This window comes from Octopus bimaculoides, chromosome 13 (genome assembly GCF_001194135.2).
Source record: "Octopus bimaculoides isolate UCB-OBI-ISO-001 chromosome 13, ASM119413v2, whole genome shotgun sequence".
NCBI classification, from domain to species: domain Eukaryota; kingdom Metazoa; phylum Mollusca; class Cephalopoda; order Octopoda; family Octopodidae; genus Octopus; species Octopus bimaculoides.
The window spans coordinates 17,726,487-17,735,003 of NC_068993.1; the positions used below are offsets into that span (position 1 = coordinate 17,726,487).

Genomic DNA, 8,517 nt, shown 5'->3' on the forward strand with positions numbered 1-8,517 from the left:
TGTAATATATAGTTGAAAACTATTGACACTACATATGTAATGATAACATTTTGCTTACAATTGGCTCATGATGTCCAAAAAATCACACATGTATGCTCGCAAACACATGTGCACAGGCATGTTCCCCTCCCACAAAATGGGCTTCTTTCAGCTTCTGTCTAATTCAGTCCACACTCAAAGCATTGATTGACCTGGCTCTATATGAGAAGGAACTTATCCAAGGTACTGTGCAATGAGATTGAACACAAAACTACAACTCTGTGTGTGCGTGTGTGTGTGTGTGTGTGTGTGTGTGTGTGTGTGTGTGTGTATTTATTTATACATATATATATAAATAACGGGCTTCTTTCAGTTTTGATCTACCACATCCACTCCCAAGTTTCTGCTGGCTCAAAGTGCCATGCAGTGGGACTGAACCCAGAACCATGTGGCTGGGAAGCAAACTTCGTACCACACAGTCACATCTGTGCCTGTTATTATTATAAATGTGTGTTATTATATTATGCGTGTGTGTGTGTGTGTGTGTGTATGTGTATAAAATATTTCAATATATGTATGTGCATTATATGTGAATGTATATGCATGTGTATATGAAACCATCATTTCTTATCATACTTGCTGTTATTGTATTTATCTAATTACATTCAATGACTTTTTAGTGATTTTGGTGTGGGTGTGAACATTAAGATTCTTTTTCAACCATGTACGTCATCAGAAACTAATTAGAAAATATATTTTTTCTCTAAATATGCAGTAATATGTTTGCAGATATACTTTTTTTCTCTGATATATGTGTGTTATTTGAGTGGGAGCAACCGAGAGAAATTATGAAAAAATTATGTTGGTTAACAAACATTTAAAGCTGTAGAGTAAGGCAGGAACATCATCTTCATGAAAAATTATAGTTAAGTTTGGTGTTAATATATTTAGGAGCTGACTATTAGAAAGGTAATGATGAATAATTATGCAAATAAGGGAAAAATCATATTAATGACTAATATTATTTTTCTTTTTCCAGAAAACAATTCTCAACAATTACTATTTTATGATTTATTCATCAATACTTCAGCAATTACAGTGACGCTTACACTTCACACTGTTGAGGTTAGAATAAAACTAAAACAAGTCCATAGTTGTCTCCCATATTTAATGAAAATATTAGAGATGGACTAATGTTATTTATTTTCACCTACATATTTATTTCTAAATCCTTTCTGTTTTATTCCTTTCATGATTTTCTGTCTCCATTCCATTGAGAAATTACTTACACAGAAGGACTTGAAGAAATTAGTACTGGTCTGTGACAGCACTAGCTTATTCACATCACTTCAAAAGCAGAATTAATGGCTCCACTCCAGTATAGATTCCATCAATTTCCTTTATTTCGGATTGGAATTTTTCTTGCCAGATCTACTCTGTTGTAGCATGTGCTGACGAGGCTACCTCCAAACACATTCTATTGGCTTTGATGTCCTTCTCGGTTTGATTATATCCTCCGTACTTTTCTTTCTGTACTTTAATGACTTATTTATTTGTATTCATAGCCAGGAGAGGCTGTCTGATAAGCAGTTTGCTTCTGGACCACAAGGTTTTGTGTTCAGTTCCACTGCAAAACGCCTTGGACAGCCGTCTTCTACTATAGTCTAGGGCTGACCAAAGCCTTATGAGTGGATTTGGTAGATGGGAACTGAAAAAATCTATCGTATATATATATGTGTGTGTGTGTGTGTGTGTGTGTGTGTGTGTGTGTGTGTGTGTGTGTGTGTGTGTGTATGTGTGTGTGTGTGTGTGTGTGTGTATAGTTCGATTCAGCCTGAGGTTAGCTCATCATTTTTCGGTCATTTGTTTATATTTAAAAAATTGTTACTTCAAATTGGAGAATAAATATCATTATGATATATATTATATGCAGTTATTATATATATATATATATGTGTGTGTGTGCTCATACATCTTTGTGCTGGGTGGGGTGCATTACTGTCTCCCTGTCTTGACATCGCATGATAGTTGTAAAGAAATGCTACTGTCATGCAAGCAGTGTTCTTGGAGTTTCAGTCTACCTGTGATGTAATTGTCTGGTCATGGGGAAATATTAACCTTACTTAGAATCAAGTGCATGTTGGTGACACGAAGGGTGTCTGTTGAATGAATTCTGTTCAACTCATGTAAGCATAGGAAAGTGGAGATTAAACCCATGTTGATGATGAGTCCTCTTCCCATCCTCTCTCTCTCTCTTTCACACATGCACACACCTGTGCATGCACATTAAAACACCTGCTTGAGTGCACATGTCCCTATATAAATGATACTATTACTAACTCTTCCTTGATTTTTTTCACGCAAGATCATACACATGCAACACAGACACTTAACATGTCCATGAACACAGACTTTGTCATTATTCTCCAAGGCAGTGGGTCTCAACCATTCTTTGCCTTATGGGCCCCTTTGATTTCTATTTTACTCAGGAAAGGGGTAGAGACCCTCATAGCTAAAATCTATTATATTTTTATGGTTAGATATTATTAGGAATTATAAAAAAAGTGTTTAAATATTTTGTGTATTGCCAAAATATAATCGATTTAAAGCCCATAAATTTTAACTGCAAAATCTTCTATGGACTCCCAAAGGTCATAGGGCTCCTGGGGTCATATATATGGACCCCAGTTAGGAACCACTGTTCTAAAGGGTGCATGACAATCTAGCTTTTTGTTTTTTTGTTTTTTTTCAGCTGCACCAAATCACAGTAACTACATATATTTAGGAAATGTCTTTTATTGTATCTTGGGAGAATCATTATGCCAATAATAAACGCTGCACTGGTTCTATTTCACTTCATTTATTATTATTTGTCAATTCATTAACATTTAATCAGTTAACTAATCAATTGTTCGTTTACTCATTTGGTTAATCAGGCATGCTTCTGACTTGGAGTAGTAAGAGCATGTCTTTGATGAGGTTGCTAATGGTAACAAAAGAACTTTGACAAACAAAGCTGCTTGACTGACTGGCCAAATGAGTAATCAAACTGCTGATTACTTGATTGGTTTAAATGTTAATGAATTGACTGATAATAATAAAAGAAGTGAAACAGAACCAGTGCATGTGCTTATTATTAGCATGATGACCCACCCAAGATATGATAATCTGTTTCAGTCCATAAGTTCACATCAAAAATCTAGCAAACAAAACACAGTAACTACATGCATTGAGGAAAACAGTCTTGAAGTTTACCATTTATGAATGAAACACACAGCATAAACCTCAAAGACTAGTAGTATACCATTCTTGAGTATAACCAGTCTTGTAGTATATCGTTTATGAATGAAACTCACAAGATAAACCTCAAAGACACTTCACTGCTTAACCTTGCATCATTGGGGATCTGTCATGGAACCCTCTCAAAGGCACATTAACCCTTTAGCATTCAGATTACTCTGTTAAAGTAATGCTTATTTATTCACATTGTTTTGAATGAATTATACATTATTTTGTGGCTTTGAGATTTTTGATGAGGTAACTGTTGATTTTAGGATGATATTGTAGGTTTGGTGCAAGAGGCCAGATCTGACCATTTTGCACATAAAACAAAGTAGGATATTCTGGCCAGATATGGCTTGTTTAAACTGGTTTAAATGCTAAAGTGTAAACATATTGCTTACATATCTCAAAAAGGGTTGCTGTTTCACACAGACATAGTTTTAATTGCTATTCTAACTGGTTATCAAGGTTTCACTCAATGGCAAGCTACACTCAGACACCTTGTTTTTTTTTTTTAAGTACAACACCTCAATCTGCTTCTCTCAGCTGCATAACCCTTCCTCCTAAACTCACCTAACACACTCATCGTTCTTTCTGTCATTAAACCATGCCAGATATTCCACTTAACAAACTTGGCCTATTTCTTCTCGCATACTCCTCTGCAGACATTGATCTTATAGGTACTCAAACTCATCATTGTCAATCAACCACATCAAATTCCTTTGTCTCTGAGAGAGTCTGCAAACTTCATAGCCATTGTTCCTTCACCTCGTGACTAACTTCTGAGCTTCTCTGGCTATTTATATACATGCATTCATTGACCCACGGTTGATTTTAATCCTAATTATTGTTATTATTATTATTATTATTATTATTATTATTATTATTATTATTATTATCATTCAGTAGTTTTATTTTTATAACGTGCTTTCACTTCACTACCGAGCGCAGCTCTGTGTGCCTTGGGTATGTGCTGTGGTTTGCTGTGATGCTCTTATGGTTACTGTATTGAAAGTGTTTTGCATAGGATGTGTGCAGTGCCCAGTAGTGCAATTATCTGTATGCGATATATATTTGTAAGTCCTGGTGTTTTTGTTATGTATTTGTCTGAATATTTTTTTATTATACCTAAGGCACCTACTATGATAGGAATTGTTTCTGTTTTTAGATTCCACATTCGAGTTACCTCTATTTCCAGGTCTTTGTATTTTGAAAGTTTTTCCATTTCTTTTAGGGAAACGTTGTCATCTATTATTATTATTATTATTATTATTTTTATTATTATTATTATTATTATTATTATTATCATCATCATCATTAACCAACAGTAAAAAAAAAACAATACTGTCACCACCACCATGTTCTCCATCATTACCATAATGGTGAGGATAATGATATTGATGTCTCATATTAACTAGTTGGGAACATCTTGATTGATTGCTTGATAATTATAAGGTGGTGAGCTGGCAGAATTGTTAATGTATTGGACAGAGTTCAAATTCTGCTGAGGTTGACTGCCTTTCATCCCTTCGAGGTTGATGAAATAAGTACTGGTCAAGCACTGGGGTTGAAGTAATCAACTAGCACACTCCCACCAAAATTTCAGGCCTTATACCTATTGTAGAAAGGATGATAATAAAGTGGATGACAAAGATGATATTTTTGCTCTGTGAAACTATAATTGCATTTGAGGAGGAAGATATTGGAAGGAATTCATATCTGTTTAGATAAGTCAAGGCAATTCAAATACACAAATATGTAATGTAAAGAAAACATGAATTTTCATGTTACCACGGAAAGAGATGAACACAAAGAGTTGATGTGAATGAAATTATTATAACAATATTCAAGATTACTGTTATATGATATTTATAGTGTTAGACCAAATGTTTGTAGAGGTTGGCCTAATGCATTACTCAGTTTAACTCTACCATCTAGTTCTTGGATACTTTTAGTAGAGTAGGTTAATCATATGTATAGGTTACTCATCCAATGATTAATCTACTGCTCCCTGTAGTACCTTTCTTTGCATAAAATATTGTTTGCTTGAGGGTAGAGTTGGAAGGGGCTCTCTATCAGTTGCTTGCTCTCAAGATATGATAAGGGTTTAGTCTTGGTGGATAATGTTTCGGAAGACAGCTATGTCAGCTAGCAGGACCATTCTGTGACTACTAAATTTTAACTGGACTATTTACTGTAACCACAGTAGTGCTTATTATTAGCAGTTGCCCAGATTCCTGATTGTAGTCACGCTTTCTCCCTACTGGTCTTGGAGTCCTTCCAAAGATCATCAGTATTGCCCTTCATTATTGTTAATTAACTTTTAATATCAACTTTCTCTCCTGTGACTGCCTTTACTAAGTGTTCATTTTTGAATTAAAAGTCTTCATTGTAATATCATTAAAATATATATTATATTTTAATTGGTCAATATCAGCTCAGTTGTACCAACATAAAATATATAGATTAAATAATATATTTTTAAAATGTATACATTTGTAATATAAAGTAGGTATAAATATTTAATATGAAAAAGATATAAATGTTTGATATAGAAACAGTATAGATATTTAGAAACTTAATTGAATCATTAGAAATAAAATTATGAAAGAACTAAACCAATAAAAAGGTAGAAACTGGTACCCTTTCCTGATCTCTGTGCCATCTGGAGTATTCCATTTTAAACTTATTACATTTTCATTATTCAGACTCAAAATCTTTGTCTATTTTCTAGAAAAAAAAAAATAATAAGTGATTTTCTATTTTGGTGAAATTCTTTTATTTTCATTTTGTTTTTCTTTTTTTTCTTTTGTTCTTGTAGGAAAAAGAATATTAATTTACTAAAGAAACCACACTGAAATGTGCGTATATATGTTACATTTATACACTTATTTATTTCTGTTTATTCATTTATATATTTATTTGTTTTTGTTGTTGTTTATAAAAGTTGAAAATATTTGTTTGATATATTTATAATGGTTAAATTTTATATTTGTTACTTATATTTATTGAATTTCCAAGGAGAATTTTCTTATTAGAACATTGAAAGACACAATAGGTAGACTATCAGACAAAATAGCTTGTAGTATTTGCTTACCTCCCTTTATGTTCCATAGTCTAATCCCATTGAGGTTTTATTTACTTCATTTAATTTTGAAAATAATGTAACTCTATCATTATTATTAACTTGGTGTTTAGAACATGAAATTGTGAAAGAAGGTTTTTATTTAGACCATTTTAAACATGAAACCTGTATCTTAGAGACAGAGGTGGTTTTGAGCTGGTTGGTATCCAACAAATTAAAACAAGTAAAAAATTAAAACAAGTAAAAAATTAAAGCAGTAATCATGTGCAGGCATAGGTATGTACTGAAGAATTTTGATTCATTGCTCGAATGATGCTTTTTACGCGCCACTGGCATGAGACCAGTTGGGCAACACTGGCATTGACCACACTCAAATGGTGCTTTTTACGTGCCACTAGCACAGGTGCCAATCAGGCAGTACTGTCATCGGCCATGACGGTGACTTCACTTGACTCAACAGGTCTTCGCAAGTGCAGTTTATTACCCAATGATTGAAGGCTACTCTTAAATGGGCTGGTTATGTTGCATTGATTTTTAGAATAAGGTTTTTATAGTATATTTATTTTTCTAGATGGTGTGAATAACGTTTTTCCTTATTGAATTGATTAATAGAGGGTTTTTTTTCTCTAAATTATATACATATATTATATATTGTGAAATTTGATTTAGAATTGCTAAATTGAATTTTTCCCTGTAAGTTTTGGATTTATATTCCCTACTATTATTATTATATAAATGTATATATATATACACACACACACACATATATATATATATATATATATATATATATATATATATATATATATATATATATATATATATATATATATATATACACACACACACATCTACATATATATATATACACACACACATCTACATACATACATACATACATACATATATGTATATATGTATCTAAAAATCTATTAGCTGATCTTTTAACTTAAACTTCTCACCTGCTTCACTGAGACATTGATAATACTTAACAACACTCACACACTCGTCTGTAATGTTTAACACAAGATACATCATAATTCAATGTTCATTTCTTTGAATTGACTTCAAGAATATTAAAGATATAATGTCAACGTACAAAAAATTTTAAAAATGCGTTCATAAGAATGACTTGTTAAGTATAAACTCTATTAACCTTTTGTTATAAACACACTACTGGATAATATAACTTCATATTCTTGGTGTTTTATTTCACTGAAAATACTGAGTCAAGATGTGATATTTTGCTGCTATGATTGACATTAGATGTGTGACTGCTTACAGTACTAAGTGCTGATGAATTATCTATACAACAAGCAAGAATGCAGGTGAATGTTGAAAGATAAGTTAAAAGGCGATGGGCATTTAACCTAATTTGAGAGAGAAGGGAATGAAAAATTGTTGTAATTGTTTGGTCAAGTATCAAACAATACATGGATGAAATCTCTTATGCCCGCAAGTGTTTTTCCTTTTCTTTCCTTGTTTCATCTTCACAGATATATGAAGTTTAATGTTTAATATTGTGTATAGAATAAAACGACCTCTCTCTCTCTCTCTCTCTTTCTTTACTTATATGTGTGTTTGTGTGTGTGTGTGTGTGTTTATATATATATATATATATATATATATATATATATATATATATATATATATATATATATACATATATATATATATATATATATGTAAATATATAAAAACAAACGGATAAAGAGAGCAAAGGTAAAGTTGAAGAATTTTATGGATGTGTGTGTGTGTGTATATGTATGCATGTATGTATATACCTATCTATCTATACTGCACACATACATATACATTCACACGTATACAGACATGTGTATGTGTTTTTAGACAATGATATGGTGGCGAGCTGGCAGAATCATTAGCACACCAGTTGAAATGCTTAGCAGTATTTTGTCTGTCTTCATGTTCTGAGTTCAAATTCCGCCGAGGTCGACTTTGCCTTTCATCCTTTCAGGGTCAGTAAAATAAGTACCAGTTGAGTACTGGGGGTCGATGTAATTGTCTATACCCCTCCTCAAAATTTCATGCCTTGTGCCTATAATAGAAAGGACTATTATTATTATTATTGTTGTTGTTGTTATTATTACTATTATTATTATTGGTGAGCTAGCAGAATTGTCAGCACGCTGGACAAAATGCTTAGTGGT

At 32.5% G+C, this 8,517-nt stretch overlaps 1 protein-coding gene across 7 annotated transcripts in view; it reads left to right on the plus strand.

The window, feature by feature from the left end:
- Positions 1-8,517, plus strand: part of LOC106883276 (homeobox-containing protein 1) — a 198,066-nt gene that overhangs the window by 101,237 nt on the left and 88,312 nt on the right. For 4 of the 7 annotated variants that reach the window (XM_052972363.1, XM_052972360.1, XM_052972361.1 and 1 more), the window contains exon 2: positions 6,083-6,122. The exons of the other annotated variants lie outside the window; for them this stretch is intronic. The gene's annotated coding sequence lies outside the window, so the exon portion shown is untranslated. The remainder of the gene's footprint in view (positions 1-6,082; positions 6,123-8,517) is intronic. 7 annotated transcript variants of the gene reach the window in all.